The sequence below is a fragment of the Dicentrarchus labrax genome, unplaced genomic scaffold (assembly GCF_905237075.1).
Source record: "Dicentrarchus labrax unplaced genomic scaffold, dlabrax2021, whole genome shotgun sequence".
Classification (NCBI taxonomy): domain Eukaryota; kingdom Metazoa; phylum Chordata; class Actinopteri; family Moronidae; genus Dicentrarchus; species Dicentrarchus labrax.
Genome location: NW_026136719.1, coordinates 6586308 through 6612342, shown reverse-complemented (window position 1 = coordinate 6612342; position 26035 = coordinate 6586308). Strand labels below are relative to the sequence as shown.

The 26035-nt window shown below is 40.0% G+C and overlaps 1 protein-coding gene across 1 annotated transcript in view; it reads left to right on the top strand.

The window, feature by feature from the left end:
* lrp4 (low density lipoprotein receptor-related protein 4) overlaps nt 1-26035 on the top strand; it is a 561339-nt gene that overhangs the window by 423799 nt on the left and 111505 nt on the right. The gene's annotated exons all lie outside the window — the stretch shown is intronic.

Genomic DNA, 26035 nt, shown 5'->3' with positions numbered 1-26035 from the left:
CAGACACAAAACAGACAGTGTTTACAATAATACAAACTCTGCATGTCACCATCCGTAAAGACTTTTGATTGGTTCCGTATGCAGGTTTTTTTTATATACTGGGAGAATGTCTTCAGTCTCTTCTACTAAATTCCTGGTATTTACACTGAAGGAAAATTAAGCATTTTGGGTGGGGATTAGTGGTTGACAACAAATCCCCTGCTTTGGTGTATGATCTAAATGAACCACTGTATTTAGAAGGAAAAACAAGGATAATCAAAATCTGTTGTATTGTATTGTATTCTACAAACCTCCTGTTTCAGTGTAATCCTGATGATGTATTCCTTTAACATATGAATACAGTGTGCAACTGTTACTTAAAAGATTAAATAATCAGGATAAAATGCAATCTCTCTTTTCCAAAAATAAAACTACCAAACTAACCAAAAATAACTATGAGAATGACAAAAGACAAATCAAATAAACTCAAAAAAGAAATACTAAATGAATTGCGTGAAGTAAACTAATCCCAAACTGTGCATGTGAGAACTGTAACAGTGAAAGGAAGATGGAGATAAAATGAAAAATAGATGAGATCTGGTGACTAGAGGGAGGCTTCTGTATGTGTTTAGATGCTATTTGCTGATCAAGGTTCAGTGAGTGAGGGAGTGAGCTAAAGTAGGCCAGCTGTGGAAGAGCCATTGATTGTGCCGGTCACATCAGACTTATTTTAGAGTCCTACTATAGCTACTGTCCCTGAAGATCTGTGGGGCAAAGATCCAGCCACAGACTGGAGAGGGGAGGCCCAAGTGGTTTCTGTCCTTGACCTAAAAATGTGTCCAGCGTTTCCATCAGGTTGAAAACTTAGGTTCTACATCTGCCAATTACTTAATATAAATAAACTTGACTTGATAGTGTGTGTGTGTCTGTTCTGTCTTCAGTATGAAATTTTGTTTTGCCAAAGTGGGGCTGAGAGTGATAACTATATTAATTTATAGCCAAACAAGTTGTACAATCAATAGATGCTTGTGTTTTCAGGTAACAATATGACAAAGCTATCCAAAAGGATTTAGTCTCTTCCCAGGCGTGAATATGAGCTAAAGACTCCCCACCGGGGGAAAAAAAAAATGTTCAAAGGAAACAATGATCATTAATCTTACATAAGCCACCAGCTTAAGGTATATTATCCTTTACTTAGCAATATCTCTGTTAAGGGTCATGCTACAACAGGAATCATTGCAGATCATTCCTTGTGCCCTTTGACAGCTGAATTGGGGACAAATATTTTTAAAAAGATTTACTCTTTAGGGCAAAAGCAGTAGTAGAGCAACAATTTACAGTGTAAAGTGGAACATGTGTGATGGTATCAATCCTGCTGCACCAGAATGTCCTGATAGTTGCCCTACTTGCCTATAACAAGTAGAGATGTATGTACTGCTGTACACCTGTAGGAGATGTACAGGAGATGCAGATGGCACAGCTGCATTCCCTTTCTGTCTGTTAGCCTGCGTCATTGCTGACAGTCGGGGTAAAAAGGCGTCGAGTTTTGTTGAAGTTAAGTTGGGTCATGACTTTTATCCTTCACTGTGTACCTCTCGCTCTCGCTGCTGGAGACAATCCAACACTGAAATTGTGTGGAAGGCACTTTGCAAATTGCATTGATCATTCCCTGGACCTGCCTCCCACCTGCCACCCATCCTAATGCCTGGCTCGTTCTCCAGCAGCGTGCACTGAGATAGGTAATGACAGCCTGAGATAGTGCTGCTCAGACACAAAAACCCCTGGTCAAACACGCGCATACAAAACGTGCACGCAGCTCGTACATATGTTTCAGGATGTTCCTCCATCTAAATATGAATAGTGTGGTTTTTTTTGTATTTATTTATTTCAAAGTCAGAATCGTAGTCCAGTGAAAATCACTTGCTTTTCTCAGCAGATGAAACTGGTATTTTGCATGTTTTAGTCCAACAAATAACCCACTCTTTATATTTCTGCCCAGCATTTATGAAGCAAGTCTGGTGGCTGTTGAACATGTTTTTCCTGCTCTTCAGACAGCATTTTGTCATCTCGAAATAACAACCTACTGTACGTTTCCATACATGGCTAAAACTGCTTTCCTGTGATCAAAATGTGTAAGATAAGTTCACCACTTTGTGAACTAACTGCTGATGACTGAGAGATCAGTCACTACATGAAAATGAAAAGGAACATCACAGGTTTCATCCTGGTGCAGCTTTACTGGCGTATAAAGAACGTTATCTGCTGTCAGGTGTACGCAGTGATGCGACCGGCAGGGATGTGTGCTGATTGTGTTTATCCGAGTTCCACGTGGTTTTATAAGGTTACAAGATTGATTTATCTGTCAGTTTACAACACAGGGTTACGAGATTAAGTTGTCATAGAAATTAAACTATTTTACATGGCAGAGAGCTGAGTCATGAATTAAGGAGTCTCACAGCCTGAGGGAAGGAGCTGCTCTGGTGGTGCAGCAGCGGATACTTCTGTATCTCTTGCCAGACAGCAGCAGGGTGTAAAAGGTTGCGGCTGGGGTTGGTACTGTCATTTTCCACTCCCGGCTGATATCACTGATGCTTTATTGAGTGTGCCTGAAAAGCATACTATATATTATTCCTCACACTTATTATTCTTATTATTAGTGTGCCTGAAAGCATTTAGCTAATTTATTGAAGACTTAGCTCACTAAACAAGCGGCTCGTGGTTTCACTGGTTGAAAAATAAATCCTGTAATGTTGGACGTTTGTGTGACTAATATTAATGTCCTGTGTGTGTATTTAGTGTGTGAGAGCGCTAAAATACAAATTTATTGTGAGTTGATAATGTAGGCCTAAATAGCTTTGGATTAATGAATTAACAAATATTAATGTACAGACTGCTGTGAGTCCGCGTGCGTGTGGGTATGCGAGGCTGTGGTGTTCACATCTCATATCATCAACAATGTGTTTTGCATTTACTTACTTTACTTACTTTACTCTAGGAGTAGAACGTGAAAGTATAAATTGTGATATTTCCTGTTGCCACTAGGTGGCGCTATCACTATTACTGAATATAATCACATAGACGTGTTCAGGGCGGGACCCTTTAAAACACGTAAAGTTTTGTTCTTGCAAGCACAATAACAGAGAGAAAGAAGTTTTTCTGTTTTCTGTTTTTATGTACGCAAGCCCTGAGCGATTTTGAGAGTTGGAGAGATAGTGAGAGAGTTGGAGATATATACATATATATATATATACACACACACACACATTCACCACTTTCATTCGCTCTGAAAGCAGAAGATTTGTCTTCTACAGTGAGTTTAATTTTAAATTCCAATCTGACACATTGCTGAAGAAAGCACCAACAGTAAATAAAATACCGTAAAACTGAACCTTAAAATAATTGGGATATGCGTTTAACTCTCTTAGCACAAACGCTCAGCACATATGGAAATACTCTGTATTTGCTTCTCCAGTTTCGTTCAGCAAATTTCACAGCTAATAGGTAACTTACGGTAAATTTTACGTACTTTTTTTCTCTGTGCCGCAGCCATGACAGTGAACGTGAATGTCGCTTTACGCCAGCCGGCAAACAGACTGTAAACAGGCCGTGAGCAACAGACATCACATGATAATATTAATTTAATGAAACCTTTTGTTTGTTCTGATCAATGGACTCTTACGGGCTAAAGGAATATAAATAATGGAGGAACAGAGACAGACCGACTCCAAACGGCTTAAAACCCGCTGAAGCTCTGACTCTGCGTTTTAATACATCCGGATCATATCTATAAAATCCTTTTAAAGTAGACCTGCGTGTATTAGGGATCCTGCTTTTATTGGAAGTTTTACTGTAGTTAAAAGGACTTTCAACCCCTACAGTAGTAAAACTGAACATATCCACAACATCAAGTATATTAGTAAAAAAGTGTACACTGTACTGCACAATGACTACTTCTACTTTTCATATTTAAACTACATTTAGGTGATTATTTACAATGTAATTATGTGATCATTGTAGCTTTAAAGTGTCTTGTGAGTGTGATTAAATGTCCTTATCATTTATTCTTTCATACTTTTAGATGCCACATGGCAAGTCCTACCGTTGCTCTGAGGCTGCCCGGAGGAGAGAGGCAGGGCGACATACGGTTGACGTGGAACCGCAGTGGCCTAACTGTGACTTTCTTCCTCGTAAGTGACACGTTTCATTCATTCAACTATTTTGCATATATGTGTCATAATTAATTTACAGTGGTTAATTAAGTTAATCAAGTACTACTTGTCTTCTTGCCACTTCCCTTTGGACAACCTGGACCTGTGGAGCCGAGATGGTGTAGGGAGAATATATTGTGATGAAATGGAAAGGTTTGATGTACACATGGCAGTAGTTCAGTTTATAGCAGATGCATATTGAGAGGTTTTCAGGTTCACTTGAGTGATGGCGAAGGCATGGTGGTCCTTGCTAATTTGCTGTGGGCTGCAGCTTACGAGCAACTGGAGGTACCTGTACCAAACCTGGCTGCTCCCAGGACATCTTTGCTGGTTCGTCACGTCACTGCAAGGGTCGTTGTGAGGGGAAAAGTCATCGTGTCTCGCTACTCTAACCCTTATGAGTGGATGTCTGTGGAGAAGGGCAGTAAGGTAATATTTGCACACTGTAATTTTGGTGTTGAGACTGATATTCCCCCAGCAGTTTACTTCTGTTATGGTCAGTGGGTACTTATTTTTAACACAATGTCTGCTGTCATTACAGAGGAACTTACCTGAGGAACCTGCACAGTCCTCTGGTGCACCCAAAAAGACGAAGGTTCAACAGCAGGTTTGTTATGCTTATATATATATATGTAACAGTTAGGATAGGTTAATTGGTTATTTGTCTATTGATTATAGATGAGAGAAATTGTCAGTAATACCGTTTTGCTATTATGTTTTTTTTTTGTTAGTTTGTTGCTACTCCTGTTGTGCTGAAGGAGTGCTTCATCCCACTGAACCCAGTGAGGTTCAGTAGTTCCATGTTGGCTGTCATGGATGCTGTTGTCCCTTCCCATCTTCCAACCCCTGAGTGCCCTGCTGTTCCACAAGACAAAACGGTAATTTGCATTCAGATTGTATCTGTTGGTTTCTGCTTCTTCCTCTCACCCTTAAAAACTGCCTACGCCCAAAAGGAGCTTTTCCCCAAATAAAGTTTCAAAGTAATATTTGGTTTCCTTCTTTACATTAGAAACCTGTCGTGGAACATAGGCGGAAAGCTGTTGCCTGCAAGAGGAGACCTGCAAAGCGCCAGGTTTGTTTTTATTATATTAAATATTTTACTGGTTTGTACAGTTTGAGAGAGGCAGCTTCGTGTTTGCTGTATTTCGGCTGTTATTTAGATGATTACAAAATACATACAAAATACACTTTACGTTTCGTTTTTGTAGTTACATTTTGTGTTAGCTGTTTTCTTGTTAATGCAGTATAAATTCAAATTACTTTCAATTTCGATTCACTCTATGTTGGGATCAAAAACCAGCTACTGTTGAAGAAATGCCACAGCAGGTTCTAACTGACACCAGTGTCTACAATGTGCACGTCTTCAATAAGATGTGGATACCCGAAGGCACAAGAAGGAAACCTTGGTGGCTGGTTGACTCTGGATGCACAGCTTCAGTCTCTGTCAACACATCAGCCATGCTATCTTGATTGTATCTCTAGAGTGCATTGCGGTGTTCCGCGACAGATCAGGACGATCCGGAGTGTTTGATTCTCACTCAAGAAATGTAAGAGGATTGCAACACCCTGATGGAAGTGCTGTTATGTTGATTTTCTGCCAGTTGAGTGACCTAATCAACTACCTGCAAAGGCTGTTTGAAGACCGTGGTGCCAGTTACAAGTTTGTGGCTGTAACTTTCTGCATACCAGAAGCTTGAACTTGTGCAAGTGCTAAACATTTCTCCTGCTGTCCCAAAAGCATGTGCAAGTGTGGAAGAAAAGGACAATAACAGTTGTTGTGACCAAACTAAGTACACATCAGTGATGCAAAGCTTTGCAGAGAAGTACAAGCACAAAAAAAGCAGAGAAATCTACACCTCAGAGATGCAACGCAAGAAAGGAATACAAACGAAATAAATATGCCAGCTGTTCAGACTTTAAAATGATGAAAGTGGAGGCTATGAAAACAAAATATGGACTGTAGTTACCGCAAAGAGAAGAAACTGTACATAGTCAGAAGATACCAAACAGATCCTGATTTTCAGAGCAGACAAAGAAGGCACATCAAGCAGAGATACAACACCGACCCTGATTTTAAGAATCAGCAGAATAAATACATGGCCCAGAGATACAAGACAAATTCTGATGTCAGAACAAGTAAGAGGACATACATTAAATCAAGATATGCATGTGAGCCGGAATACAGGCAAAAACAAAGAAAAAGTTTTCAAGATAGGTACTTCAGTGACCAAGCATTCAGGCTGCATCATATACGGCACTGCACCCAGCAGAAAAAGGACAAGTTCACTACAAACACTGCATATCAAATACACCATAAGTTGCAGTGTGCCCTAAGAATCAAAAGGAAATACAGATGTACTATAATCAACTGCCACCAAACTGCAATGCCCGAAGATCAACCACAGCCTGTGATCAATCCTGTGATGGAGACTGCAATATCTTCATGCCGGGAGAAGACTAAGCAAGGACCTACTTATGTCCATACAGTGTGCCACCGGACTCTGTTCCCTGATCAAGTGATGTGTTGCAACAGGGCCAAATACGTCAAAAACAGTGATTTGGTTGCTGCTTGCTTAACTGGTAAATATGTTCATGTCTCTGACATTGGATGCTGTACCACTTGCACCATGCCACACGAAAGAATGCAGGAGTGGATCTGCTACAGCTGCAATGACCACCTGAGAAGAGGAAACCTGCCATCTATTGCAGTGGCAAATAAATTGGAGCTGGCACCAATTCTTTCGGAACTGGCTGAACTGAATGTGCTTGAGAGACAGCTGCCAAGACCCTACCTTTTGCCAAAATTGTTACGTTGCCAAAAGGACAGCATAGAGCAGTACACGGTTGTACGTGTGCCTTCTGAGGTAGAAGCTACAGTGAACTGTCTCCCAAGACCGAGCAGTGATGCCCAGCTGTCGCAAGTTAAAGTAAAACGACGCATCAAGTACAAAGGACATAAGTACTTCTAGACTGTCAACATGAAGAATGTGCTAGCTGCACTAGCGACACTCAAGGACATGCTTTCGGAACTTTCAACAGTCTCCCAGATGACCTGCCATGTAATGAAGAACAGACACAACAGGACAATGGAGATGTAAGTGAGCAGGCTGACCAGTCTAAAAACCCAGAGAAAGACAAACTTAGACCTGGTCTGGTCTTGGACTCTTGCATGCAGCCACCCAACATAGCACAGAAAGTGTTATCATATGGCGATGGAATTGTCAGGGTTGCACCCGCCCGCGGAAATACACCTGTTGGTTTCTTTGCCATACCGAAACTAGAAGCCATGACCTTCCCTGTACAGTTCCCGACAGGCCAGAACACATTAGATGAGGTCAGGGGGAAAAAAACTGTCACCCAGTAAATATTTCAATGCAAGACTGTTCTGTGTTGACACCCGATTTGCAAGTGACCAGAGTTACCTGTTTTTGCCCAATTTGTGACGGAAACACACATGGCTACAGACAGCATGTCCATCAAAACCGATGACCAGAGATTGGTGCAAAATCTCCAGCAAGATGGTTCAGAATAAACAAGAGGTGGAAAAACTAATAACAAACAAGGACGCAACACGCTTCATGCAACATCTGCGAGGCACTCCGGCATACTGGGAAAAAATGCTGAAAGATATGAATGCCATGGTCGGACAGTTGGGAAAGCCTACATTCTTCCTGACATTTTTGGCGGCTGAAATGAGATGGCCTGAGGTCATCGAGGCAGTGAAAGCTCAGAAGGAGAAGAAGTTGACTTTTCACAGCTCGACTGGAATGCCAAATGTGACATACTTCACAGCAACCCTGTGACTGTTATGCGGCTCTTTGAGAGAAGAGTAGACGCGCTGATGACAGCTCTGATAATGTCACCTGCACAACCCATTGGAGAAGTAGAGGACTACTTGTATCGAGTTGAGTTTCAAGCCCGAGGAAGTCCTTACATTCACTTGCTGGTTTGGATCAAAGATGCACCTGAGTTTGGAGACCAAGATGACGCCGTAGTAATCAAGTTCATCGACCAGTACATCACATGCCAGATGCCAGACCCAAATGCAGACCCAGAGCTCCACAAGATCGTATTAGAGGTTCAAGTCCTCAGCAGGAACCATTCAAAATCCTGCAAGAAAGGCAATGTAATGTGCAGATTTGGGTTTCCAAAACTTCCCATGGACAAGACCATGATCACCTTTCCAGAACGAGATGACGATGATGATAAAGACAATGACAAGCAGCAACAGCAAAGTGCACCAAAAAAAAGCAAAGAATGCCCCACATACGAACAGTTTTACAAATGTGGTCGTAAGTGGGGATATGTCGACAAACTCTGGTCGACGTCATGAAGAAGAAGTATGAAGGACATGGCAAACGAATTGAGAAGGCACTGGAAAAAATTCAACAGGAAGGCCTGGTCGTTGATGTGTGGAACACCTTTGCACCCGAGGTTGAAGTGGATCGTTTGGAGTGCATCGCCGAACGAGAAGCCATAAACCCCAATAATGACAACGAAATGGACAATGTACCAGACTTCCAAGTGAATCGTGACAGCAGTATAGCTGTACCAGCAATAGAGGCACCAAAGCTGAGCCCGGACTTTGTGAGGAAGCAATACCAAAGCCTCAACGAAACACAGGCATCCATATTTTAAACTGTGCGTGAATGGTGCCTCAAACGTGTCTGGGGTCACAATCCTGAACAGTTCTTTTACTTTGTCAGTGGTGGAGCTGGTTGTGGAAAGTCACATATAATCAAGTGCATATATGAGGAGGCAACCAAGGTTCTGCACCAACTCCCAAGATTCCCTGACCAGGGAGACATGTCCACACCTGCAGTGCTACTGACTGCATTTACTGGCACTGCAGTTTTCAACATCTCTGGCAAGACCTTGCATGCAATCTTAAAATTGCCAAGAAGTTTGATACCACCATATCAGGGACTTGGAAATGCACTGGATGAAATGAGAGCAATACTGTCCAATGCAGAAATTCTGATAATAGATGAAATCTCCATGGTTTCAAAGGAGTTATTAGCCTACGTCCACTGGAGATTTCAGCAGATCAAAGGTAACAACAAGAAACCCTTCGGAGGTATGTCTGTTTTGGCAGTAGGAGATTTTTACCAACTGCCACCGCTTGGACGTGTATGAGGAGGGCGTGCTCGACGTTTGGAAAGAGAACTTCCAAATGGTCAATCTGACACAGATCATGCGGCAGAAAGATGATCTTGTTTTTGCAGAGCTTCTGAACAGGTTGCGGGTAAAGAGGAAGACAAACGCACTCAGAGACGATGACAGAGCTTTACTCACCCAGACTGCCATCGACATCAAAGACTGTCCACTCGATGCCCTGCATATCTTTGCAACAAACAGAGAGGTTGATGAGCACAACTGAGCAAGTGTAGCAGCTCTCCATTCTGATTTTGTCAACATTAAGGCACAGGACTACGCTAAAGACCCCACCACAGGTGAAATGATCCAGACAGGAGGCTTCAAAGGGAAAAAAAGACACCTACCTGACTGGATACAAGCTGCACAAGGAGTACGCATTATGATACTCAGGAATCTGGATGTGGAGGACGGACTTGTAATTGGAACATTTGGAACCATTGCCAACATTGTAACAGGCCAGCAAGATGGACAAACGACAGTGACAATGATTGGACTTCAACTGGACAATCCAACCGCCGGACAGAAATTTCGTAAAAATATCCAAGGGCAATCAGATAACCTGGTCTACATTGAGAGAACTGAGGAGAAAATGAGCAAAAAAGGAGCCATTCGAAGGCAGTACCCAATGAAGTTGGCTTTTGCCTGCACAGTTCACAAAGTGCAAGGCATGACAATAGGGTCTGCAGTGGTGTCTCAAGCGCATGTTTGAGCGTGGAATGTCGTATGTTGCCCTCACTTTTGGAGCCGGAATATACAGACGAAGAGCTGCGGAAGCTCCGTGAAAGGGCTACGAAAGAGAGAGAGAGCTACCGGTAGTCAATGCCGCAATACAGCCTTGTACTTCGGGAAACTGGTGGTGTACCTGCAGACATTGTGAAGCTATATGGCCACCGAAGAGGAGTGCCTGTGTTGCACGGAGTGGGACCTGTTGCGTCGCGATACCCAAGAAACGCAGTGTTTTGTACAGTCTGAAGATTTCCCCTCTCTGATAAAAGGCTGCACTTGAAACTTTTTTCCATGTCCCGAAAATAAATTGGAGGCAGCGAGTCATACCGGAGGGACCAGATGGACAGTTATCCACTGAGTAAGTACAGTAGACAAGTTGTGTTTTACATCGGTGCGATTATTTCTGATATATTGAGCAAATTACGTTTGTTTTAGTTCACATCGCCAGCTGTAAGTCTTGATCATTGATCTGCATGAATGACCTAACCCCTGACTGTTTTCCCAAGATAGCGCCCGCCTGTATACGCAAACGCTACTGTTGTTCTAAACTATCTTTTTAATAAACTGTCTGTACACTTACAAAGTTCTCAATTCTTCGATTTATAAGTAGGGGCCCTCATTATGCTACCGTGTAAGTGTGGTGCTATTTTGAGCCTTGTTAGTGGTATAAAAAGCATACATTATACAAAAGGTTTGTGCTAAAACCGGTCACAGTCGATTAGCGTGAAAACATATCCCAGAGAACGGACCAACTCGGTACACATGTGTTATTAACCCCAGGTTCATTTTGCGCTGGAATTGTCCTTTAAGACAAACATAAGGACGGCCTGGAGTCCTGGAGTTGCAAATGAATGAATACATGAAACAATCAAACAATACATGAAAATGAAACAAATAAATAATATGACATGAAATGACTGAGTAGTGTCAATGTGTTGTGGTTCACATACACCAAGCATTAGGCTAGCAGTAAAGTATAGCTGGTTGCTAGGCAGAATTTTCACAACATTTCTAATATTGCAAACTGTCAATGCTACATTTTGAACAGTCTATTTGTTCTCTCATATGAACACACACATGTTGAAAGCTTGATCTTTCACATATCTAAGCAATGGTAGAGGTCACTGTCACTGTAAACTACTCAGCAGTGTCAATAATGTATGGGCCAGAGTCAGGCACACTCAAAATTTCTTTTGAAATTTTCTAGTTAGAAATATTCTTCTATTGGTAAGTGCAATGAAGGCATGTACAGCTATTCAACATTTTTTTTCAAATTAAAGATGTTTAAAGCTGAAACGTGAAGCTGCTGATTATCCAGGCACTGCAGGGAAGCGGATTAAAAGACAGAGGGCAGGTTGTTTGCCTATAACTGTTTGTTCAGCATGATTTTGCATGTTGTCTTGTTTACTGTTATTTACCACATAATCATAGTTGTAACTCAGGCAAGCGGAGAACACTTTTACAAAGTCCCAATACAGTGGAGTCGGCTAAGTGGAGTTTATTGCCAAGGGAATCACACTATCACACAGTGTACCTGACTCCTAATGAGTCCCCTCAGGCTCCATGAGGGCCCTAACATGAAGTCTATATGGCAGTCATCGAGTGTTATTGACCATCCTGGTTCCTTCGGATTGAACCAGTGATGGCTGTCCCACTGCAGCTGCACTCAGCACTGTCACTGCTCTCCATCACCCTCCTTTCCTTCACATATACAGCGCCGCAAGCCTGAGTGCACAATCACAACATATGCACCGAAGACCTCACACTCCACTGCACATGCAATACAATCAGCGCTGCTCTCAGTGTATTCTTTCCAAAGCCCATCATTTACAATAATACCATCCCGTCTCCTCGACACATAAACAAAAAAAATCAAAAAGATCTTTGCCGTCGACAAAGCTGCTGTGGTGAGGTGGCGGTATCCTGCTGTGTGGAGAAGCAGAGGAGTTTGGGAGAAAAGGAAGGGGGTGGTGAGGTGTTGAGGGGAAGGGGAGGCCTCAATAAAATCAATTATCATCATTGCCATGTGCCAGGTGGTGATAAATAAGCAGGGCATGGTGTGGACAGCCGCCAGGGTGGATCTGATGGTGTGAGTACAGATGGCATTCTCACACCAGCACTGCCCACTGGCATACTGCAGTGTGTGTGTGTGTGTGTGTGTGAGTGTGGCTTGAAACAAAGAGATTGCGCAGATGGACTGAAGAGCTGAGATGGATGCTAACATGCTTTCGGGAGCCCCTTGCAGGCTGGAAGTGGATTGTTTGTTTGTTTCAAATAAAAGGATGATTATGCAGGTTTTTCAGAGGATGAAAACCTTATACTCCTCCGCTCTGGCGTGACGCATCATCAGTATTCAAGCTTCATATTAATCAGCACTAATGTATTTCCCTCCTAATGAGATGAGTTTATTGAGTCCTAAAGCAATCTTTGCACTAATAAGCTGTTTACAAGCAAATCAATTATGGAAGAAAAGACATGCATAGTCAATGTGCAAAGACACTATCAAATCAAAGCAGATGATTGTGAACATTTGAATAACCACTGGACTCAACAGTGATTTTTCAAGGGCATATTTGTTGCCATAATTAACTCAGTCAAGCTCAATGAGCATAGGGTTAGAGGTTTTAGAGGATAAATTAAAAGTTTTAATTCCTATTTGAAATACTGAATATTTTTTCTGCAGGGGAAAGTGTGCGTTAATGGCAACAAGAGCACCAAATGGAAGATAAATTAATTAACTTCAGTTTCTTAAAGCACCTCCAGAAATAGGAGATTCCACTCTGAAGGTATCCTCATTTGACAGAGCAATTAAATAAAATGAAGTTTGGCAATTCTTCAAACAAACTTCTTCCGTCAGAGGCATTTATAGACTAAACGATCTACAAGGTTTGATGAGGGTTTGTGTTGCTCGTTCGCTGCTGCAGACTTCCCACTGTCAGGCTCATTATGTTGAACTCTGATGCTGATCCAGCCTTGCTGATCAATGGCAGCTCTGCAGAGATCCACTTGTGTCATATGGAAAAACTGTTGCTGACTGCTATCGACTGACTCTCATTGCACTTAGCTCAGAGAGTATAGATTTCCATCAAATCAGTAGGAGAATATTTCTTATCGCTGCAAAATAAGCTATCCAAAGTTCAGGAAGCAGGTTCCTAGAAGAGCATAGGTCCATTGATTTCGTAGGATATCTGTGTGTGTGTGTGTGTGTGTGTGTGTGTGTGTGTGTGTGTGTGTGTTTGGGGACACTGCTTGTATTCATGATTGGAGAGAGACAAAATGAAACCAATCTGTTACCTACAGTTGTTATCTAAATCAATTTGGGATCCGCCTCAACCCACAATCAAATACTGACTCAGAGGTGTTGCTGGGCATTAAAGGCTCAGGTAATGTAAAGGTCAGAGCAAATTTTTTAAAAATTACAATAATGCAGTGATAAATGCAGTTTGCAGAGCTAGAAACAAGTTTAATTTCAGATTTTTTATCTCCCAAAGAGTTAGATTCTGAAGTTTTCCGGGGGTTTTATGTGTTAATTAAAGGGTCCCCTGAGAGACCCTTTGTATTTCACACACTGGTTTGGCCTAATGATGCTGCACGAGGAACGGTCAGGGGGTGAACAAAAATGTCTGTGTTTTACTTTGAAATGCCCCACTTAATAAGTAGACCCACTGATAAAATTACATTTGCTACAAATTAACATTACATTTCAATATATCTTTCAATATATAGAATTTTTAAATAAATTGGAATTTCTTTGCCATGGCACTATAACATGCAAAATGTGACTCATTTAAGTCCCCTCGCTTCGTTCTCCCCATTGTATTGTGAGTCCGTGCTGTTCTGTATGCCTCACTGCTGCACATCATCGAGACTGAAAATGTGAAGATTAGCAGCACGCATCTTCTCTGGAAGAGAGTAAGCTCGAAAAGAGACGTTTTGTGAAAAAGTAATTTCAAGTTTCAAAAAGTTCCTTAAAATATGTCACCCATAATCTCCAAAATACAATGAATTTTCCATCCTCAACTGATGGCAGTAAAGAAATGGATAGAGAACGTATGACATGCCTTTTGTACAATGCAAAATGAAAATCATGTAAAAAATGGAACAAAATGGGACGCAAATTCTATAATATATATTTATGCCTTTAAAACAATTTACTATTGATCAAAGTCTTACCTTCTTGTTACAGTGCATGCTGCTTTAGCAAACATGCACATTCAGAAAGCTATTACCAACTAAACACAGGCTGATACCAATCTTTGATTCATAAAATGGCGTGTTGATTAAAGTCTGTGTATTCCTATACAAAGGAAAATAAAATGAATACAAAGTGGTCACAGAGGAAATTGTTTTTACACAGTTTAATGAATCAGTTTAGGAGAAAGAAGATCCAAAGGAGGAGGTGCAGATGACAAGATATGAATTCAGAGACCTAAAGCCTCATGTCATTGATTGTGGGTCTGAGGTACTGCAGAGAACTGGATGACGGGGAAGGACTGCTCTAATCTGTCCCAGCTGAAGTAGACAATGCTGCTTGGTGGCTTGGGCTTCAACAGAGCAGCCAGGACACTTTACAAGGAGAAAAATAGACCAATTGTCCACAGGCAACCCTGCTCGACTGCCAACTCTGAGCTAATCAAATAATTCTTCTCCAGAGCAACAAAAAACAGACACATCCTGCCCACACGCCACTCGGCTGGGGAGTATCTCTGGATATGCTGTTCTCCACAGACAGACACCGTGGTGTGTTCACCAGAGGTGTTTTCAGTGGTGACTAATTGTCTGCTTCCCCTCAGTGATTCCAAAAACCAGCCTTGATATTTCCTTGGCTGAGCTGAGAGGTCGAGCCTTGCAATTACCTCCTGCCTTGTAAACAAATTGTCCTCCAAGACTGTCTCCTGCCAGGAGCTGTGGAGCAGAGGAGAATTAACTACTCCATGCTCATTAGATAAAACAGGCCTGGCTTTATAGCCACAAAACTAGCACCACTTCAGAATAGAAATGAGAAGATGTGCATTTCAACTTGATTTCAAGCTGAGACGTTGCTCCTTTTCAGGAAATGTACACTTGATATTCCTCAGTACTAGACCATTAGAGGAAAACTTCTAGTATCAAGACATTAAGATCACGACTTATCTAAGATGTTTTAAATCAGGAAAGGGACAAAACGGGGGTGGGAAAGAAAGAGTTATAAACTAAAATAATAAACCACTTATGTGTACATTCAGAGTGCTTTTATTGCACTGTGCTGACTGTTTGTTTAATGCAGCACTCTAATGGATGCATGAAATTAGCAAAGGGCATGAGAAGAAAATGTTTTACAAACCATTATGATGTAGCATTGAGGGTGACACATGTTCTTTACATGATCTGCTGATTACAATGCAAAGTAGCTTTGTACCCTTTAAGCCACCCTGTGCTTTCATTTAATAGGGAATACTAAAAGAGGAAAGATTCAAGGTTTAAAGCTTTACTGTCGAATAAGAATAAAAGAGTGGAAAAATGTCAACATAAGGAAGGAAACTGACCACTTGACCACATTCCACACAGCGAGTCGCAGCAGCAGGACTCTGCTGACTTCTATTGTCACATTTTGAATTGAAATAGCCATGATTCAGGAGTATTTTTTAGGGTTAGTGACGAGGTCTTTAGTTTTTTTCTGGTTTTCAATAGTTTCAGTTGTACTTGAACGACGAGGTAAGAACTTTTGTAAAGGTCAAATTCAAAGTGCAAACCTGTGCTATTTCCTCAAAACAACACAGTGCATCATATTTGTTGGTTAAATTCTTGCCAGCACAAACATATACGTAGCTTCCAGCCACCAGTGGCAGCAAGTGACAAATAAATACTGCGTCATCTTTGATTTTACATTGTATGTGAATGAAGGTAATCCCGACCTCAACCCTCTTCGTTAGGCCTAAATTGTGTTTTACGTTACATTTACCTGACATTGCTTTTCCTATTTCCTACTATTTGCTTCAGCCTATTTACGTATTTCCGTGCGGAGGTTTGGCTCCTGCCAATCCCGGGCTAAATCAGCAAACGTTAGCTGCACAAGCTAACGGCTTTTAACATCGCTGTTGCAGACAGTTAGCTTCTTTTAGCAAACTGTCGTCTAATTGTCCTCTGCTGAGCATCGTTCAATTGCTCGCCAACAGCAGCTACATTAGAAGTTAACGGAGTTGAGGCATCAGAGGGAAAAACAGACGATATTTTCTCCATAAAATATGACCCAGTTTTACCCAAGTCACTGATATAGTTGTGCTTTTGTGCAAGCAATAACACTGTTTTCATACAATAATCAGCGAGGTCCAGCACCCCAGAAACAGATTGATTGAGGGGTTGAAATTGGTTAATTCATGCGTCACATTTTCTTTAACGGGGAGACAAAATGATCAAATTTTGATATAAAAAGAAAAAGAACTTTAGTTTTTTTGACATACATTGTTTAATGGGGTACAATATAACTGAGGAGGCAATCTTAAAGGATAAAAATGACATTTTTTATTTCACCTGGACTTTAAACGGGATACAGAACGGTATGTTTCTCTGCTAAAAATCTCATCTGACTCACTGACTTCGTGTCTGCTGCCATGTTTGTTGATGTAGCTTGAAACTTTAATCCGAAGTCTGCACACGGATTCGGAAAATTGACTGATTCTCCATGCTGTCTTTGTGTCTGACTTCCTGGTAGTGCGATCTGCTTTATCCTGCATGACGCGAGAGTGTTTCTGTGTGGTACCTGTCTTGCAAGCTAGCGTCTGTGTTGTAGCTAAGCTAACGGCTCATAGGCTAACTCTCCGCTAAGTGTGTGTGGAGGGACTGTCGGTGTGTGGGATCGTCATCAAGGGAAATAATGCAACCATCAAAAGCAGCCCGTGTGATAGTGTGCACCAGAACTTATGTGATCTGCTCCGCGGGCACAAACATGAAGCTCGTCGTCTTAACTTGGAGTCTTAATACAAAAGCAAGCTCTCCTGCTGAGCTGTTATCTCTCACATAAAAAAGAGTGTACTGAGTGTCTAAGAGTGAACATGTATAAATTAACTGTAGCAACATCTTAGGTGTTTAGACTTTAATGCCACATGACTGTACTGTATGTGTCATCACAGACCATATAAAAGGGTTTTACTGAACGAGACACGGGCTAAAATAAGGCAGAATGGTTAAAAGAGCTGCTGTGGTCAGACACAGAAATAAGACCTTTGTATTCCCGTCTTTCACCTTTCATTATTCACGACTATCTGAGTAACGCTCACCCTTCCTTTGTGTGCTGAAGCATACAAAATGCAGACGCTCGTCTTTGGGGAGAAATAGAAATTCACACACACATTTCCCTGGTTATGAATTTATGGATGGAATTGCATAGCGTGTGTGTCTATGTATGTATTTTATGTACATGTATGTTTTTACTAAGACGGACTTACACACTATCAATAAATGGACCTGTGCTGCCTCAGCAAGGGGGTTGGTACACATGTAGAAACGATGGTTGACTTCAAATGTTTACAGTTTTCTCTCTATTTTAGAACATAATTTTGACTTTTACAAATTAACACAATAAATCTGTTATTCTCCTTTTGCTCTATGCTTGCTTTTATAAAGTGTGTGTGGCAGAGTTATTGTGGTAGACAGTGCTGGGAACTGTCAATTCACAGCAGGCTAATACATTTTTCTGGATCACTGCGTCCTCCCTCTGTCCACCTCCCCTCTCTTCTTCCCTATCCATCTCTGTCTTTGTTATGTTACCACAGAGATGTCCTAGATGATGTCCATTATTGCTACCTGTACTACTGCCTGCCGGTGCCAAGTCATACAACAGGATAACATTGATGTGTGGCTGTGGGTGAAGCATGGTAATGGAGATAAAGGGCTTAAGTATGTGACGATACACGTCTAAATCAGATCAAAATGCATCTTCACTTACTCCCCTCCATCCTCACTTTCTGTCTGTTACCTCTCTCCTTGCCACCCACCACACCGGCTGTTGTCTGCATACTCCCACTTATGAAGACACCCACTGAATAAATTATTCTATCACAATCATTGTGCAAGTTTAAATGACTGTTTGCTAGGCCCTGCACCCCTAATTGATTCATTTTTTGAATCAATGGGTCCTTTAGCCAGATGAAGGCAGACAAAAGCAGCTTCTCATTTCTACCTGGCGGCTGACAACTTTGCCGGCTGTCCTGACAAGCGGCGTCTTGCGGATATAATTGACTGTAGCTACGTTAGCTCCATGATTTGTTTGAAAAGACACACTTTTTAATGTCTCTGACTGACAAGAACCTCGTAAAAAAGGGTCTTACACGGAGGTGTAGTAGTAGTATAAAGCTGGGTGAACTGAGGATACTGTAATTTACTCACCTCCTTTCCCCTTGAGTGACTGATCTGAAAATAGATGAGTAAACTCTCACTCTTGGTTCACACTACCTACCTGAAAAGCGGAGTGTACCGCCATCGGCGCTTGCCGCCGTCAGCCCCATCTTTCTATACTTAGTTTGCCTTGGGTAAATACCATACAACATAAGTATTGTTTACATATGAATGGATTCTGTGCACAGAAATGCCAGAAACCTTTTAACGATCTTATAATGAAGTGACAGTGAAACCGTAGCTGCTAAATGCAGCTGGGGTAATTGTTTTCACGCGGCCTGTAAACACAACACCAGAGATCATGAGAGAAAAATAGGCTCCGGATAGACAGTGCTGCAACCACCCTTTACAAATATAAACGCGGTTAATGAGCAATGCAATAAATCCCCAGCAAAGGCTGTTAAATAGCGGCTACCCTGAGCAACTAGCTAAAAATCTTACAAATAAAAAGTAAAATAAACATAAAATGAAGGCAAATTAATTAATACAACAACTGCAACTTCAGGGAGAAGGCTAACGGCAGAACAGGCATATCTACACAAGACAATGTGATGCAAGGCGAAACAGCAATGGCAATCTAAAGTCCTTCACACACAAGACTGTATATTTAAACAGTAAATCAGGCCATTAATCAAACGGGTTCTCCGAGCTGTCTGTGACTTCCACCAACCAGCCAGATACAGCAGCATGTCAGGACGTGGAAACTCGGGTCGAGAATACAGTTAAAGCTTCAGAAAAAGAAAATATAACGCGCAACTGTGTGGTAGACTGCAAACTTGAAGCAACTTGAATCTTGGCAGACATAACTTACATGGAAAACTCAACTGTAAATGAAAATGTAATGTAATGTAAATGCCTTCTGCTGTGTTACTTAAGTAAGACGAATAATATCAGTTTTATTTCCGTGCATTTGACACAAAATTAGCTCCACAACTTGGTTAGCTTAGTTTACCTCTCAGAACTTATTTACATATTGTATGTCATGTTATAAGTATATAAAACATATTCTTCAATGTAAAATAGAATCGCCATAATAATTTACTATAAATCCCTGCGTGTTACCAACATAATAATAAAAAAATGTAGGGCCACATATAAATCAGTTAAAAAGAGGCCAGTCAGGTTGGTGCGACTGAATATCAAAGATCTGGACTGTAGTTTCACCAAAGCATCCACATTCTTTCAGCCTCTGAAACCTCCCACTCATTACAGAGTGCAGACTCCCTGTAACAACTATCATCACAGGCAGTCAGACAACTGCTTTCAGCTGTGCAGGCGTTATCCCTGTAAAATCAATTTCTATTGTCTTTTTTTTCATCTTTATCTATCTTGTGTTTTATTTTTAAATCTACCTTTTTTAGTTTTTATTCCAGTGTCTTATTATAATCTTGTCAATCACATGTGAAGCACTGTGAATCGCACTAAACTGTATGGAAGGTGAAATACAAATAAAGTTTGATTGATTAACTAAGATGTTATTTATATGGTGTCTCTCCATTGTCAAGAGTGTTTTAAATATAAACAGATGTTTTGAACTCACATCGAAATCTTCCCTTACACGAATAACTCAAAACCATATAAATTCAACTCTCAAGGGGTAATTAAAAGATAAACTCCTTGAGATCTCATTTTCTCACTTGACATCGCAGTTAACAAACATTAAACAAAAGTTCAAATAAATAAATAGGTAAATAATAATGATATGAAATTAAACAATTCAGTGTCATCTGAAAAAGAAATATATGAAAATAAATGAACAAACCAAATAACATGCTAAAGCAATGCGAAAATACTTATAAACTAAAATAGAAATCAAATACAATCAAAAAGACAAACAGGTTGATTTAAGGTGAACTGGCAAATTACTGCAGGCTGACAGTGCTTTAAACTAAAAAGCATGTCTCGCACTTTCTTTAAAGACTCAAGCTGCTATAAAATTAAGAATGTTGTGTATGTGTCAAAAGTGAATATGAGGCTCTGAATGGAAATATAAGCTGTTTTAAGTATAAAGGATAATTTGAGTAAATGCATTTGAAAACAGAACAACAAGAGAAAGTGTCTCCTAGAGTGAAGAGGTAGTCAGTTAAGTGTCTCATACATCAAAGAATAATGTGTGCAGTCGGGACACCTCTGAATAAATCTATAAATGTTAAAGGATGATGTGTTTCAGAGGAGTTGTGGTATATAATATCACCATAATCAATAATAGAAAGTAAAAGCTGTTGGACAGTTAGTTTTCTTACTCATTCTGTGGCTAGCATTTGTTTTACTTCTTAATATAATAAATAGGAAGCGTGAATGACAATTTTGCTTGTTTAATAGTTGTATGTGAGATTGTTATTTAAAAAAAAAACTAATTTTTGATAAAAGGAAAATTCTGATTGCAGAGAATCAAATGTGTATATAACAGTGTCATCTGCATATAAAAGAATAATTAGAGCACATTGGAAGGTTGTTAAACTTAAAAGTAAATGTCCTAAAATAGATGTGTGGTACACCATTTTAAATCGTTAAATAATCTGCCTGATTGTGATGAAAAGAAACACTGACAACAATTATAAAGGTAAGAATTAAACCAAATAATAATAAGACAATGGTCAACCAAATCAAAATCATTGGTTAAATCAATGTAAATTGGAAAACTGTAAATTGACCTTCGTCTAAGGTTGAGAATACATCAGTAGTGAGATTATTAATATACTGTGATAATTGTTGAAATTTAACTTCTAAAATATTTTAGCTGTTGTACAATTAATTGATCTGTAATTATTAAGATTTAGTGAATCACCTGTAGAAACTGTATAATGTGCAGAGAGACAATGCATATATATGCCTTTATTGTTAAGTATTTCACAGATTGATGCGAGACAGTTAGGAAACTGTTTATCATTGTATTGTCTGTGTAGGATCTGCATTGGATTAGAAATACATTCAAATAATAAACATGATTATTAGCAGGGATTTCTTTTAGAAATTAACCATATCCTTTTACTTTACCCAATTATTAATAAACATCAGACAATTTTGCCACAATTTTAAAAATCAGTAAACATTCATTCATCCATTTAAGACGACTATATTTAAATAACACTTGTAAATATTTTTTGAAAGCTAGGGTTTACTTCAGGATCTGTTTCAATGATGTGCTAGTGTTTGCGAATAATCTGAAACAGACCCTTGAAGAAGTGAGGATGAGCAATTATTTGCAAAAGAATGTGTTGAATGTTGAGGCCTTAAAACTCAGATAAGTAAAACACACACATACATAGACATACGCACGTACATATAGCCTCACACACACGCTCGTCTAGTGATTTCAAAGTCCTTCCTGAACAGCATCAAACTGCATACATGATTCTGGTCATTGACTATTAGCGGATCAAAGTCTTTCCACTGCCAGAGCAGACAAGCAGATTTGGCATATCAGCCGAGCCCAGACTGGCACGCGACAGAATACCGAAGTTAAACTGGGGAGTGTTTGGAGGGTGGGCAGGTCTCTCTCACACTCTCACACACACACACACACACACACTGCTCTGTCTGCGTTGCCATGGCATCCACAGACAGAGGAGCAAAGCCCATCATGTCTCGCTCTGCGATGAAGGCATTCATCACTACAGTGACATCTGTCAAGGCACTGATTTACCACCACACAAATGCATACATCAGCAGCCATTGTTGTTGTCGTTTCAGGGATGAAAAAAAGAAGATATTTTTAAAATAAAACCCACAAAAAAAAAAATCCGTATGAAATGTGGCTATTTTTTGCTACTCGGTGGAACAACTGAAATTGTGAATCAAGTGTCAAGGTTTAAATCAGACTTTACAGCCTTTAGCCAAGGAAATAAAGACTAGAGACGTACAGCCTTCCGAAGTGCCGTGCATAATTCATACGGCACATTTTTTTTTGCTCCAAGGCAAAAGGCTCGGCAAATATAGGTCCAGCCTAACTTTGAAAAACGTTACTGAGCTCCTGGATTAAAAACAGGTCTTCATTTGTGTGACTTGGGAAATTTCTGACAGCATGAAATACAACCTGCACTAGTGTATTCATCTCACAGAAGACTGATTTGTTTGTTTGCTTCCTCGCTCATTTAAAATTTGTGTATGTCAATGTTTCTCCTATATGCATTTTGCAAAGGCAGCTATGGTGACATCACCACCAGTCACTAATAAAACTTTTTTTTTTAAATATTATTCCTGCATCCTATGGGGACAACTTCAGCTGCACTGTGATAAACAGAGATGCTGTGTTTCCTCATACTGAGCATCAGCAATAAGTATGAGCAAGTATCAACATCAGAGGTCAAGTGAAGCTGACACTAACAAGATATGGTCTTGTCCGCTCTCGACTGAAGTCAAGATGGTGAGTAATGTGAAGGTTTAGGTCTAGAAATGTTTGGTTTGAGCACTCTTGAAGTAATTGTATCATCGATTTATCAAACACTGACATTTGGATTAAATGTCTAACATCCTAAATTAGACAGATATCTAAAATCATGTCCAGAGTGCTGGAACAAGTGATTACTTTTTTTGTACCATTTCTACATTTCTATAACTATATTTTTTAGGTTTGGTCATCAGTTTTGATGATGTAATTATCAGTCTGACAATAACATTATATTCACCATCTGTTGAGATCTGGGGATATACAGAAGAAGTCCGAAACCCCCAGGTTAGAAAAACTTAATTAGACAAAAAGAATGTTAAAAATTGATTTAAAAAAAATCTTACTTCAAGGTTAACATTCTCACTTTTTCTGGAGCTTTCAACAATATCTCATGTTCTTCTTTAGAAATTGGATCCACTGAGGTTAAAGACGTAAGAAAGGTGACCTTGAGGTAAAGTTTTGTTTGTCAAACTGTGACACAAACTACTATTTTCCAAGGTCAAGAAATAACATTATCACCCAAACTGGCTGTAGTAACTAGTATCATAGTTTACAAGCTAACGTCTTACTAACCATATCTAACATAATTTCATAGTAGGATTACTACCAAGAGTGTGGGTGTACTCGGTTTTACCTCCAAATAATCTAAAATGGGGGCTTGGATACAACTGATTGTCTGATTGCTCATGTTCTTACAAAAATAAAACCCAAGACACCATGAATCTAAATTATCCTTTAACCTTGCCTGAAGGCAATTTGTCTACCTATCGGTATCATGGTTCGACTTCAAAGATCATTTCTCATTTTATAAATTTCCTTATAAAGTATCATAGCACTGAGTTATGTCACCTCTTTACCATTACCCACCCAATGGTGCATCTCTCTCATTCCTGCCAATGTATCTACACCCCATTAAAAGATAAATTTGTCTTTTTCTCTCTCATGTACATTTTCCCTGTTCCCATCCTGCTTCTCAGGTCTCTGAAATTGTGTTTCTGTCCCTCTCCATCCACACTGAATTAGACTCTGGTAAACAGGGTGACAGCTGAGGTTTTGAAAACAAACACACCCTTGGATTCCAACACGAGTGAATGTCTGACAACTGTCTGAATGCATCTCCTGTTGAAAAGACAGCCATATTTAGTTGCCCAATGTGACATGTGTGATATGACTGGATACATTTTCCCTGGATTAAGCGTAATTAAAGGAGCGTTGCTTCCTCATTTGGAATGGCAGCTTTCTGATAAGACTCTGCCATCGAACACATCACACCAGAAAATCAACTGTCACTCATGGTAGGCATTTCCTGCCTTGTTGTCTGAAATAACTGGGACTCCTTTAATAGAAAAGATTGAGGTTTTTTAGGGGGGGGAATACTGATGCAACACAGTTCCCTCTGGGAAGTATTTTCTTTTGAGAATTAAAAAAAGAAGATAGGACAAAAGACAGGAAAGAAAAGGCCAAATTTATATTGAGCACTGGCCTTCTCATAGGAAGGATAGAAAATAAGCTATACACCCACAGCTGAAAAAGCCATTGTAAGAAGCCTATCTTTTCTCTAAGGGGAACTCCAGGTGAACAGTCTCTTTACTGTGGAAAGATTAAACACCCAGAGCTGCTAAGATTAACAACTCATTATCTTTTAGATTCATTTTCAGCTGTTGAATATTTCAAAACGCTAGTGTGAGGCTATCTTTAAAGAACCTATAGTAGAATTTAAATTCAACCTCATTATCACCCTCCTTGGATGATGTGTGAAAGCTGTCCAGAGGATGGTGAGAACAGAATGAATACCTGCACATCGAGCTTGGCAGTTTCTGCCAGAGAACTAAACTAATTAAATACAAAAGTACTCTACAAAGTATTGCAAAAACTGTGTATGTCACCAGTTCATAATTCCAAACACACACAGTTTCCAAGCATTTTGTCCTTGCATGTGAAGGCTCCACATTTAACCAATGTCAATAAAAGTGAGGATGGGTTTGCATTTTCATTTCTCAAATTACAGTTCAAATCGGCTAACTACTCAGAGTGACTATATCGGGTGCAGGGGGCATTCAGAGATGCTGAGAGGTCAGTCTATATAATTCATACAATTAATATTTTGTTTAATTCTAACAGCCAGAATAATTTATATATAATAGGAATAAACAATTTCATCAAACAACCAGGTAATTTCAATTCTTAGGCCTATAGACGAGACAGCATCGGTATTATCAGCTGGACAGGTGTGAACTGAGCACATGTAGACAGATGTTAAATATGAGATTGGTAATATAAAAAAAAGGCTCCTAAAAGCCATTTTAGGCTCAATGATTGCTTTTACTGACTGGCTGTCAGATCATGTCGGACATAAACTGGACACATCCTGATTGCCACATACCCACAAACACGCTGAAATAACAGCAGGTTTGAATTCCTGCAACAACATATCAAGACATCTAAAGTTATTTTATACTGTGGTGTAAAGTTGTTTATTTAGGCTGGTTATACAGTACTAAGCCTGCATAGATTATTTAAGAGTTAACTTCTGCTGCTATTTATGCCATAATTTCTTTAGCAGCAAATACTTCATTTAATGCTTCAAGCACATATATATATATATATATATATATATACACACACTTTCATGACTGTAGGAAAAGTCTATAAAATTTTGTTTGATTTTAGTTATCCAGTTCAGTATGATCACCAAAAAGAAAAAAGGTGAGACGTGAGGAGTCAGAGAGAGAGATAAGGGTTGTAATGGCAGGCACCCAGCTTGGCATCCCTTCTGTGTCTTGGCCTGAACCTCAGAGTCAGTTTGGCCTGGTGATGTCCTGTGAGGGCACAGGGACAGACGGGCTGCCAGAGACACTCTAGGGGCTGGATGTTACCAAACTCTGCTGCTGCTATGGAAAGACATACACAAAGGTACTAAAATTTAATTTATTCTTGCACAGAATTTCTGTTTCATTACCTTCAAATAGGGCTTTCTCTCTCCAAAGCTTCGATGCACAGAATTCGTCTTCCTTCAAGACATTACCCTCATCCAAATTAAGCAAGACTCAGGAAAGAAATCGGGATTAATATTTCAGGCTGCTTTAAAGAGAATTAGCGCTAATACTTTGTGTGCCTATATCTCAGTCTTCCTTCATTCTTATTGTACGTATTACTTACAATCCAGAATTGCAAAAAATATATAAATTAAGCAGATCCCTCA